Source organism: Numida meleagris, chromosome 20, assembly GCF_002078875.1.
Source record: "Numida meleagris isolate 19003 breed g44 Domestic line chromosome 20, NumMel1.0, whole genome shotgun sequence".
Lineage (NCBI taxonomy): Eukaryota > Metazoa > Chordata > Aves > Galliformes > Numididae > Numida > Numida meleagris.
The window spans coordinates 5242917-5256092 of record NC_034428.1 but is presented as its reverse complement, the minus strand read 5'-3'; the positions used below and the strand labels follow the sequence as shown (position 1 = coordinate 5256092).

General features: G+C 47.2%; 1 protein-coding gene across 2 annotated transcripts in view; it reads left to right on the top strand.

The window, feature by feature from the left end:
- Positions 295–13176, top strand: part of KAZN (kazrin, periplakin interacting protein) — a 147051-nt gene continuing 134169 nt past the window's right edge. The window contains exons 1-2 of one of the 2 annotated variants that reach the window (XM_021417346.1): positions 295–482; positions 4075–4249. The gene's annotated coding sequence lies outside the window, so the exon portion shown is untranslated. The remainder of the gene's footprint in view (positions 483–4074; positions 4250–13176) is intronic. The other variant, XM_021417344.1, reaches the window with a different exon arrangement.

The following is a 13176-nucleotide window of genomic DNA, read 5'->3' as shown; positions in this document are numbered from 1 at the left end:
TGTTTTCCAGGAGCTCTGGGAACCTTTCTTCCCAAAGACAACTCCTGATCAGCATCCTTTCCCTTGGCCAAGGGAGTTTTTAACAGAAGAACAGCTGAGCCGGCTCGGACCCGTCCAGGATCACCTCTCAGCCCTCCATCTGTGCCATCCCTGGGCGCTGCTGGTAGAGCAACAGTGGGAGCGAGGCCGGCGGTGGGCGGGCAGGGGTTAACAGCGCAGCGCAGCCCGGAGCCGCCCGCATCGCATCGCATCGCATCGGGCAGAGGGAGGAACGGAGGGAGGAGGGACACTGCAGCAGCGGCGATCCCGGGGCCGGGCACAGGCAGCCCCCGCCCGGAGCACCGCTGGGCCGGGGGTCCCCTCCCCGCTCCGGGCTGCGCCCATGACCGACGCCGCGGAGCCTACGCGAGCCATGGATGTGACCCCCAGCCCCGTCACCTTCTCGCAAGTTTTTGGGCAGCAGTGCCAGCTCATGGAGGCAGGTAAGGGAAGGATGCGTCTGTATGATGTGTATTTTCCTGCCCATCGCCTGGTGATGTCCTCCATCCCATCCCTCCCAGCCCCTCTTCCCAAGGTCTTCCCGAATTTCCCCAAGGGGAAGGTGGGGTGAGCCCCGCTTCAGCTCCTCCCCAAAACACAGCCGTGCAGCTGAGTGGCCGCAGTCCCAAGGCAAGGGTTGGGATTATCGCGTGCACCAAAACAAGGTGCTCCGAGCCACGCAGTGGGATCGCCGCGGGGTTTGGGTGCGTGCACAGCATAGGCTGCAACTTTTCAAAGCAAAGCGTGGACGTGATTTCAAAAGGACCATGTTCAAGCTGGAGGTTGACTTGGCTTGGGCAGTGCATCCATGAGTATCTCATTGCATACAGAGCATCTCCAGGCGTGTGCAGCTCTGCTTTGGTTTTCAGTGCTACGAAAGACTGTGCTTATTTATTTTATTTCATTTTTTCTTTGCTTTTATTTGTGGCTTTTTGTGTTACCATAGCACCTGGAAGCCCTGTTCCTTTCTCCATTTATTTTCAGCTGTGCAGTTCTCTACATCTGGGCCTGATTGTCTGTTACCTTCACCTGCTGGTGACCGAAGGGGGGATGTAGGGGGGGGGGGGAAGAGGGTGCAGCCCTGTTGCACAACTTGTTTCTCTGTGTTGACTTTGCACAGATGCTCTGAACCCTGTTCTATATTGGGGTTTTGTACATATCTCTATGCAACTTCCGTTGTGGCTCTCATAGTTTGAGTTAGGAGAATTGTGACTGCTCGAGCAGTCCTGTGGTCACACTGCTGCCTCCAAGGAAATGTCAGAAAGTTTTCCAAGAGGGTTTGGTGCTCGTATTTCATGTTATAGGGCATGGGATCGGTCCCAAGGCTGTGGGATTGAGTGCTACAAAAGGAAAAGATGTATTGGAGAGCTGGTGTCCGGAGAGAGCAGGCTGGTTTCCCAATGAGTAAGAGCAACCAGCTGGGAAAACACAGGTGGAAACGTTGTGTGGTTTGCTGTTCTTTTCCCTTCCTCGGTTTGTGAGTCAAAACCTTTTGACTCCCACCCGGTAACTCAACCACCAGCTTCTCTTCCTCCTAAAGATTGTTTTTGTAGCGTTGGCTGGAGGTATTCTTGGGGATGAGCAACCTTCATGTGCAGGACAGTGTAAGGATGCTCCATGAGTATCGCTGACAACCAAAGACAAATGAGTCGGTCGTGTATGTGCTTTGGTCCCTACAAGCTTTTTATTTTCATGGCAATAGCAATACAAGTACTAGATGACCTTTAAAGGTCCCTTCCAACTCATACAATGTACAACAGAGAGGAGCCGTGCAGACAGAGCATCCTGCCCTTCCTGTTGTGCCCTACAGCGCCGCTGCCACTCACCTTGTATTTACTACGCCTCAGTAAGTTTGTTTGCTGCGAAGTGCTCCGTGCAGTTACCTGGGTGTTTCTATTTGCACTCAGCATAGTGCAATAGGAAGGCTGTGGTTTATACTGGCTTTGGTTCACTGACACCACACTGCTCCCCGAGGCAGTGAATCCTTGCTGTCGCATGCATTAAATTTATCTGATGCTGAGCGATCTCAGGGCACGGTCACCTTTCAAGAGAATGCAGTTATGAAAAGGACTGTAACTCCTCTCTAGGGCTGCCTGGTGAATGAGGCCTACATCTCATATGCAGATTGACTGGTTTTTCTTCTGGTCCAACCTACAGTCCCCAAAAGCAGTAAGTGAGGGGCTGGCTTTAGGTCCTACATCTTCCCATCGCAGCTGAATGTCATAGAACAATAGGATGGTTGGGCTGGAAGGGACCTCAAAGATCATAGAACCATGGGATGGTTTATTGGATGGGACCTCGAAGATCATTCAGTTCCAACTCCTTGCCCACCAGGGGAGGCACTCCCCTCCACCAGGCCAGAGGATGCTTTTTTAGAGCATGGCTTTACTTATCTCTGTGTATTATTCCCTGACTCGCTGCTCCATTAGATTAATTGTCATTTGCCATTAGTTCTTTGGCTCAGAGATGCTGCTGTTTTGCTGGGCTCCCAGGTTTTGTGCCTTGCCAGTCGATTTTCCGTTGGTTGTGAAATAAGGAACTTCATTCAAGATGTGACCTGAATGAGCAAGAAGGCTTCAGTAACTGAAAAATCGTTCTGCTTTTAAGATGCTGCACTGAAATTTGTATGTATTGCCTTGCAATTAGAGATAAATTATCCATTATGTGTAGTTTGCTCCTCAGTAGATATGAGCCTGGTTTGGTGACCAATTAGAGCATTAAGGCTGCAACGTTAATCGGACTTCTTCCATGGAAACTGATGTAACGTGGCTCCAAACTTTTGCTTTTTCCCTCCTCAGATTTGTGGTCTAGCTCTTAGAATCCCAGAATCATTAAGGTTGGAAAAGACCTCTAAGATCATTCCGTCCACCCCCAACCCCACCATGCCCACCAACCGCATCCCTCAGTGCCACATCTCCACGTCCCTTGAACACCTCCAGGGGCGGTGACCCCCCCATCTCCCTGGGCAGCCTGTGCCAGCGCATCATCAAACTTGACATAAAGATTTGATTTTTACCTAACTAAGCTTCAGCTGAACCCGGAACATTGATGTGATCAAGCTTTCATCTGAACATCAGACCAAACCATCTTTGGAAACAAAGTCTGTTTGCTATACGCACACATCTTCTCTTGGGACAGCAAAAGCAGCAAACTGTTTACAAGCAAAAATTGGGATGCACGTAGGAAACACAGCGTGCAAAGTACTGAAGGACACGTTTCCAGCCCTGATTCACTGCAGTCCTAAACCACCCGAGCCAAGCACATTTTATGCTGACTTTTTTCTCGCTGTCCGTGAGGAAAGCAGAGCTGTCATAGGGGGTTTGCTTGGATGCTCTTATGATGGATCTGTGCCTGGAGAATTCCAGGGCTACATTCTCACTGTGAGAACACGAGCAGCTGCAATAGATGAAACATGCAGGGAGGTTGCTTTCCTGCTTGGTGGGCATGGTGGGATGGGTTGGGGTTGGACTGAATCCTCTCGGAGGTTTTTTCCAACCTGAATGACATGAATTATTTGAGAAAGCAAAACAAAAGCCCCCCCCCCAAAACAAACAGCAAAGCAACAAAACCCAGAGGAATAGAAAGAAAATACTGAAAATGTCATTCTTTGCCAAACTAAAGAACACGCTGTTGACTGTCACCTCAATGGAGAGACTCAATTATGGAGCAGCTGTGTATGAAGCACTCGCCAGCTGATTTACTCCTGATTTAATTAGGGGAAGTGCTCATCCCCGCTCCTGACAGACAAACCCGATATTGTCAATTAACGTTCATGAGCGGCAAAGTATAAGGATGCAATAATTCCTTCAAATTGAGTGCAGTCACCGTGTTCTCGTGACACCGGAATAATGAGCTGAAAACATGGGTATGATTAGCACCAGCTCTGAGCATACCTCAAACTGCAGCAAAAAAAAAACCAAACAACCCTTCACTCCCCCTGCAGCATCCTTCTGCAGGGATAAAAATAGCGCCTGCCCTCCTCTGAGCTCTCGGGTTGTTTTGCAGAGGTGCTTATTGTTAGCTTGATTTTTGCAGACGCCAAAACAAAAGTACAGCATGCTCCAGTGACTCTGCAAGATGAAAGAGCTCAGCCCCAGGTTTGCCTGAAATAGCAGTGAGGATTGCAGGCGGATGGCGCGAGGATAAGGAGAGGGCAGCGCAGGAGCCTGGAAGAAGCGTTTCAGATGACAAGAAGATGCAAAGAAATTGGGTATGTCTTAAAAAACCCAACGTGGGCCAAATGAGTGCTGTTGTTTCAGGGAGGACTTTCTCCCATTTAGTGTCTGTTTGTTCACCAAAAACATATAGAACCATTAAGGTTGGAAAAGACCTCTGAGATCATTATGTTTTACACCAGCCACCCCCACCATGCCCACTGACCACGTCATAAAATCATGGAGCCGTTAAGGTTGGAAAAGACTTCTCAGATCACCAAGTCCAACCCAACCCATCCCACCATGCCCACTGCCCACATCCCTCAGTGCCACATTTCAACATCGGACACCTCCAGGGACAGTGACCCCACCACCTCCCTGGGCAGCCTGTGCCAGCGCATCACTGCTCCACTGGAGAAGAAATCATTCCTAATATCCAACCTGAACGTCCCCTGGCACAACCTGAGGCCATCACCTCTGCTCCTATCTCTGTTACCTGGGAGCAGAGGCCAACCCAACTCCAGTGCTGAGCATTTCCCCCTATTCCGACTACTTCTACAAATCTGATCACCATGGTTCAAACTTTGCTAACAGTTAAGCATGTGTTTATGTTTGTCTGCATAAAAACACATCTGCAGGTTGGAGCTGCTGCTTTGTCTCATAGAATGCTGTTTATTTTTTTCCCAAGTGCTTATTTTCTTCTTCCCTTTTAGTGTTCGTAATGCCACTCCTTGGGAATGCCCTGGTGCTCTTGGATGGCTCTCCAGGAAAGTTGTGGTTGACCAATGGGAAAGGGATTTTGTTATGACAAAATTTCGTTGGGCTCAATTAACTCATTGGGCGTAATAATGCTTCACTTGGTCTGCAGCTTTCATTCTTGTTGATTGAATTAGGGAACTGTGGCTTAAGAGTGATACTTTCCCCCTTCTTACCCTTTTTGTAATAGGTTACAATGATTAATGAGGAAATGTGTTTGTAATTGCTCCTTTCAAGAAAGGCTGAGCAGGAATTGCCAGGCTTTGCTACCCATGCTTGTGATTTGAAGCAGGGATTACTGGTATTTTGGCTTCTCTGTTCTCTTTTCTTTTGTTGGGCATTTCTTACAGCTGCCAGCCCATGGCAAAATCTTCTTCCACAAGTCTCAGCACGATGTCGGTAAGCTAACGATGGGAAGGATTTCCTCAGGGCTCTACTTGTTCTCTTTTATTGGCTTTGGGCATCTTAAATGGAAAAAAAAAATCCTAATCTGGCTAAAGCTGCTTTGGCTTAACTTTGTATGGGAGTTCTTGATTTGCTCAGTGCATGGGAAGAGGCCAGGAGAGGGAGGCAGAGTACACAGCAAGGCAGCAAAAATGGATGCGAAGTGCTCATACTGCATCAAAAAAAAAAAATCCCAGCATACACCAAATCCCAACCATGCACCAAAAAAATCCAGTGGGGCTTTTCCATGCCCCCCACAATGTCACGACCATTGCTGATCCCCTGTTCACTGGAAGCTCACCATGGTCCTGTGCAGAAATCTGTGTCCATTAGATGACTGTTGGTTCAGGCTAGCTAATCTGTACAGATTTGGGTTCATTTCAGGTTGATTATGCTAATTTAATGTAATTTAATGACAATGAGCAACATTTGGTTTATCAAATAGACCAAATTTCATGCAAACGTTCTGAGAATTGAAAAACATTTGGTTGCACAAATCAAATGCTGGAGATCTCAACTGTAGTAAAAAGGAAATCAAAATTGAGGATCATTTTGGGAAACTGTAGATCCTGTAGGTCATATCAAGGCCCTCTCCCATTTCTGGGGATATATCCACGAGAAAATTCATCAGTAAGTTGGCATGTATGTGCACCCTGCGTGCAGGCAACCTTAGAAATTCTTTTGGGCTGCATCAGTGGGACTTAATCAGCTGCACAGGGAGTGGTGGGGACCCCATCCCTGCACGTGTTCAACGTGGAGATGTGGCACTGAGGGACGTGGTCAGTGGTCATGCTGGAGATGGAGTTGATGGTTGGACTTGGTGATCTTGGAGCTCTTTTCCAACCTTCGTGATTCTATGGCTCTATGAACCTGGGGCACCTGCACGGTGCTGATCTCAGGATTCTGCCTGGTGCATGCTTTGGGTTGAGGTTGGGACAAGGTGGTCAATGGAAGGATAAAAAGCCATGTCTCGTGGGTAGGGAAAGCTAAACCACTGCTTGGCACTGCTTGCAGTACCCCAAGGCAGCGTGGAGTTACCCGCATCAGAAATAACTCACCCTAAAATAATTATGGGATTGGAGCTCAGGGCAAGCTGCACACCAAATTCCTTGCCAGGGAAGAGGTTTTAGCCAAGTAGCGTTCCTGTGAACAATTACTCTCATAATTCAGTAGTAATCCTGTTGGGGAATTGCTCTCGGTAACTGTGATGTTATTAATTAGCTCAACCAACGTGAGGGATGAATAAACGTTGCGACATTTGGGAATAAACAAATAACATTTCATCATTTTACACATGGCAAACCTGAGGCATGGAGGTTTAAATGAGCCAGCAACCAAGAGACACAGCCAGGGATGGAAATTGAGTTATTTAGGTTGCTGTAACAGGAAGGCTTTAAGTTGCACCAGGGGAGATTCAGGTTGGGTATTAGGGACAATTTCATCTCAGAAGGAGTGGTGATGTGCTGGCACAGGCTGCCCAGGGAGGTGGTGGGGTCACCATCCCTGGAGGTGTTCAGTGTGGAGATGTGGCACTGAGGGACGTGGCTGGTGGGCATGGTGAGGTGGGTTGGGGTTGAGCTTGGGGATCTTGCAGCTCTTTCCCAGCCTTAATGATTCTGTGATTTATGAAAGTAGGAGATGCTCAGGCACTTATCTGGCAGTGAATCCCCTTGATTCTTGGGGGAAGAGGTGTGAATTTTATGTGTGAGGAGGCCTTCATGTATCCAAGGACTGGACAGGAGGACTTACATTCAACACCTTCAAAGCACAGAAGGACCCACACACGCAGTGTGTTCCAAAACCACCAGAACTTGGCTCAAAACCCCATCTCAGGCCTCTTGTGCAGGGCAGGCTGTGAGGTACATCGGGCTGTGTAAGGTCCTGGTGGGAGCCAGGCTCAGCCCCAGGGTCCTGCAGTGCTCAGCCCTGCTGATATCTGTCAGTGAGCACCCCAGGGCTCAGCCAGCCTTCCTCCACTGCAGCCCGAGAATTAATGATGACACTTCTTGTCAGGGAATAAACTCCATCTGCCATTTGCTGCTCGTGTCACCTGCTTTTTCCCCCCTCTGCAAGTCTAAACCGTTAGCACTCTAATGCATCATCTAGACGTTGATTTTCTCTGGCTTGGTGCTCTGCTCAGACCTCTCTGTTCTTATCAACATGACAGCTTTTTTATGGCACTCATGCTAAGAGCAGCTCTAATCAAAGTGCCAAGCATGGGTGGATGGGATGGGGAGCGTGCGCAGCCCATGGCTCTCTCGTGTTCCCACCTTCTGGCCCCACAGCCTGGGGAAGAACTGAAGCTGGTGGCAGACTGCAGCAAGTCACCATCCCTGGAGGCATTCAAGAAACGTGGAGATGTGGCACTGAGGGACGTGGTCAGTGGGCAGTATTGTTTGTAGGTGGGTGGTTGGACTTGATGATTGTAGAGGTCTTTCCCAACCTTTATGGTTCTGTGATTCTAAGCATGAGGAATGGTAGCATTGCTGGGGGCTCCTCTTGTTACCACCTCCAACCCATAATCTCAGGCCTTCCTTGGGGGCTGGAGGTGGTGGTAGGACTGATGGGCAGCTCCTTCCGTCCTCTTCACTGCATGGAAGGAAGTGTGTGCGCTCTAAGACACTTCAGGGTATACGTTGTGAAATGATCTGTTATTTCCTTTAATAAACCATAGAATCGTTAAGGTTGGAAAAGACCATTAAGACCATCCAGCCCAGCCCTCCTCCACCATGCCCACTGACCACGTCCCTCAGTGCCACATCTCCATGGATCTTGAATACCTCCAGGGACAGTGAGCCCACCACCTCCCTGGGTTCCTTCCTGAGAAGGAATTTTCCCTAATATCCCACCTGACCCTCCCCTGGTGCAGCTTCAGACTGTTCCCTCAAGTGGTCTGATGTGGTTAATAAATGGAAGAATAATAAAGTAAACTTATACACCTGCTCTGTGGGCCTATGACCAAAACTGGAGAGGTCTTAAGTCAAGACATATATTCACCACGTGAATAAATCTCAGATCTTTATGGTAGGGATGACTGATGGTTGGACTAGATGATCTTAGTGGTCTTTTCCAATCTTAATGATCCTATGGTTCTTATGTCTCGCCCATGCAGATGGATAGTGTGATTTATGTCTTTCTGTGCAGAGCTTTAGGCTTCATTGTTTTTGAATACATCATTATTTCATGTAGAAAATGAGGTGGTGAGCAGTGAAACTGCTGAATTTAAATATGTAAATCTTACCCATGATTCGGGGGAAATCAAGGGCTGCAAGGCTTGATGTTCCTTGGGAGTTTTCAGCCTCATTTTTTTTTCCAGCTTTGCATCTAAATTTTGCATTTAGCTTTAGTAGCTTTCATTCACATTAAGCAAAAAATCAGCAGCCAGCCAGCCCCTCTCAAAAAGAAACAACCCCAAAACAAAAATACCCATGACAAAGCCAGAAGAACCCAAACAAGCCAACCCTAAACGTACGTTGAATGAAAGTAAGACCTCTTGCAGATGCAAGATGTGTGAGACTGAGGTCTTGAGGAAGGATCCTCAAAGATTCTGAATGTACTTCAGCGAGTCTAGTAATCCTTTGCTACTTTGGTTGTAAGTGAGGAGCGAGGAGCGCTCTTTGCAGGAGCATCTCCTCTGTTGTTATGGGCACACGAGCAGTAGGGTACCAGGAAGGTCAGCAGCGATGGCGTTCGTTGCATGGCATGTAAAATCAGAGTGCAGGGAAGAGCAGCTCTTTTTTCTTTAGAGGAATTTACTCTTCTGCTGTGTGCTGGTGTCAGACTGATGCGGATGTGTATCCCCGTTCCGTTCTACGTTACTAGAGTAACACACAGCTGCTTGAGACATGGGAAATTCATGTTCACAGCTCTCCTGAAAGCCTTTTTGCTGTTGTTTGAATTATTGCTTGCTCCGAGTCCCAAGATGTGCAATGCTGAGCTACACCCTTTTCACGCTGCGGTAGCAGAGGTTGTACAAGCGCTTGCTGTTTGCTAAAGCTGCATTTTGTAGAATCACTCAGGTTGGAAAGGCCGATAAGGTCATCCAATCTGATCACCCACCTCCCACCAACACTGCCCGGCGTCCACGTCCCTCAGTGCCACATCTCCACGTGGAACACCTCCAGGGACGGTGACCCACCACCTCCCTGGGCAGCCTGTGCCAACGCATCACTACTCATTTGGGGAAGTTTTTCCTAATATCCAACCTGGAAACCCTTGCAGCTTGCAGGTTACTAAACACTGTGATGATGATGCTGAATGTGGATGAATGTTGGTGCAACGTAGGGAGCACAGCTGTGGATGAGTAATGGGGAACTCCCGTTTTAACCATTGCCATAGTTTGAACAACAGCAAAACCCAGTAAAACTTTTGCCTGAGCAGCTTAGAGCGCAAGAGCTCTCATTTTGACTTAAAAATCAGAAAAGTGTACATGTGGGATAAATCAGTGCAGAAATCCAGGTTGTTTTGTCAGGAGGTTGGGGGGAATATGTGCAAAAATGGCCATTGTAATTCTGGTTGTATTCCAGACTTATCTATACACTGCATCTGGTATAAAGGGCGTCTGTAGCCAAGCTCATAGGCTAGCTGCAAAAAGGAAAGCGTTTCAGAAGAAGATGAAAGGAGCTTTTCTGATATTAATCCTTGAAAAATAGCCAGACGTTTCTTCCTGTATTTACCAGGTCGTCCTTCAGATCGAAAGCTTGTGTGTGGGAGGCGTTTATGTGCTTTATACAACACTCGGAGATCAGTGGAAATGAAAAGCAGTATAATTACCCTCTGGCCTTCTATCTTCCTGCAGTATCAATCCCCAGAGAGCAGAAGGATGGGGTAGGGAAGCATTCACGCTGAGGATAATCATAGCCATTAGATGAAACAGCGCTGACTTAAACACAACGGTGGGGTTTTTTTTCAGTAAATCCTTGGTTTCAGTCAATGTTGTGCTGCCTGAGAAACAGCAGTGTGATGCTCCACGCAGGGGAGGACCTGTCTGCAAACAGAGCTACTGGGTACGCCACAGAGTGAGATATGAGCAGATCCCGAGGGAAGGTGTCATTGAGTGTAGGGGGCACTGTGCACAAAGGATGCGCGTATCTGCTCTGAGTTCAAGCTCCGACTCAGCCTTAATTACAAATTTGTGATCAATGCGGCCGTACTGCGTATGGGCTGGTAAATAATTAACAAGGGAGTCCAGCGTGAGGAGGGAAATTTTGTTTTAGGACTGTGAGTTGAGGGAATGCTGCTGCCTCTAAAAGGGGGAAGGAAAGGATGAACCATAACACAACTGGAGGCTGAAGTGAAGCAGTGATTTCAGTGGTGGTTAAGTACGAGGGAACTGCTCGGTCTGTCATCGTTAGAGCTGATGCACGGGCAGGGAGGGACAGTAATTGCGTGGGGAACACACTGGTGTCAATAAGAGCTTGACTGAATGTCACATCCACTCCATGGTGCGATGAAGGGAAGGGAAATCACTCAGCCCTGTGCCCCAGAGAAAGGTCAGCGCATCCATTTATCTCTGCCTGAAACCAATGGGAAGGACAACGCTGGCATATCCAGCATCAAGGATTTTGTTTGATCTTAAGTTTGAAGCAGGACATAATGCTGGTGGCTCTGAGTTCTTGTGCCATTGCCAAGCTGGTACGATTAAATCTATGTACGGTTGAATGAGTTTTAGCAGAGAATTCAGTGGAGGTGATGTTTGCATTATCCCTTGGGTATAATGTTGTTAGTAAATTAGGAGATTCTTCTGTCTAGAAAACTTGCAGGGCTTTGTTTTAAGTCAAATTTCATCAGGCTTAAAGCATCATCCAAGATGATGTTCAGTCCATTGGTAGGACCAGAGGTGATGGCTTTAAGTTGTGCCAGGGGAGGTGGAATATGAGGGAGAATTTCATGTCAGAAAGAGCGGTGATGTGCTGGCACAGGATGCCCAGGGAGGTGGGGGGGTCACCATCCCTGTTGGTGTTCACTGTGGAGATGTGGCACTGAGGGACGTGGGCAGTGCACACGGTGGGATGGGTTGATGGTTGGACGTGATGGTCTTGGGTATAACAAAAGGACAAGAAGGTACCACATTACATGATTTCATAATGGAAGCAGAGAGTTCAGGAGGTAAATAGGATGGGCAATGGTTGCTTTGGTGCAACAGGACATGATTGAACTGCAAATGGGGCTGATATCACCGCTGCACCGAATGCCATCCATCAATCTCTGCAGTTGGACCACTTCTCTTAATTTTCATCACTCTTCAAGTGCAGATAACTTGTTACTAAATCCAGCCGTACCATCAGAGTGAGGCTGCTTGAAAAGAAAACGGCCCAGCCGTGTTTTTTGTATTTGTTTTTGAACTTCTACATAAAAGTGCCGAGATGATAGGATTTTATGTTCTGAGATGAAGTAGCCCGAAGATTTAGAAAGAAGTGGGTGAGTGTCTAAATAATAAATGATCCCAGGAAAGACATCATAGGAGAAGCTTTAAAAATGAGAAACAAACAGACTTTAATGTCGTAGGGTATGAGTTACCTATGAGAAAAATGCAAAGAACATCAGATTCAAAGTGGCGAAGTTCTCCTTCGGATCTGCAGTGTCGACAGTGATATTCTAACAATTTACCAGGTGATAAAATAAAAGTGATTTATTATAATTTTACAGTGGTTTTTTTTTTTTTTCATGTGGAATGAAAGGTTCTGTTGCCTCCAGTTTATTTCGCACCTAATAATATTGATTTTTGCCATCTATTTTTTTTTGTTCTTTTTCAGAGCCTTTATCCAAACTTGGCACAAGATTTAAAATTTAATGCAGTCGACAACATAAAAGCCAAGTTTTAAAGAATCTTATTATGGTAATTACATTTCCCTGCTGGAAGCTAATGTGTATATTACATAGAAAAATACTTTTTATGGTCGGGAAGCCAGTGTAAAAGGACAGTCACTTAAAATGTGACAAGCACCCTTCAGCTCTTCAATGTGAGGTAATTTCAGAATGTTTGAAAGACTTGAGGATAGCACGTGCCTTCCAGTAGCTTTTTAGTATTTTCCCTCACCTCCATGATGACAAATTTCTCCTACTGATGCTGGGACCCCAATGCTCTTGGATCCAGAGGTCAAATCCTGTTGGTTGGTCTCAACCTGCTGCTTTTGTAGGGGGATGAGCAGACGCCATTCTGGGAGATCTTTAAACGTTGCTTGAAGACTCAGATGTGGTGTTTGACACCCATTGCTCTGGTGTCAAACCTTCCCTTCTTTCCCAGACCATCATTGCAGTAGCTTGTTTGCTTTCAGACCTTAATTGCTCAGAATGAACAGAAAAATGGATCTTATCCTCTGCCTTCCCAGAAATAGAGTGTCCGTTCTTCTATATTTCAGTATTTTAGGTTTCTTCTTTGCTCTGGAACTGATTTGAAGCTCCCAGGAAGCTGGAGGTATTCCATGTGGAGATGTGGCACTGAGGGACGTGGTCAGTGGGCACAGTGGGGTGGGTTGGTCTTGGGGTTCATAGAGCTCTTTTCCATCCCTGAGGATCCTATGATTCATCTTTTAGCAACAGCATTAGGCAGGCTCGGTGGAACAGATAAACAACCAGCAGTGACTACTAGGTTTATTTTTTAATTTACTAATGAAGTTCAGGCGTTGTAAGGAGGACTTTGGATGCTGACACACAGCAGTGCTCACAGCAGTGATGGCTACACCAGCTGCAGGGCTGGGGTGCTGAGCTGTGCAAGCTATGTGTGGGCTGTGGGATGGATACAAGCAGTGATGCAATGCAGTGGTGAGCTGCGTTCTGATCA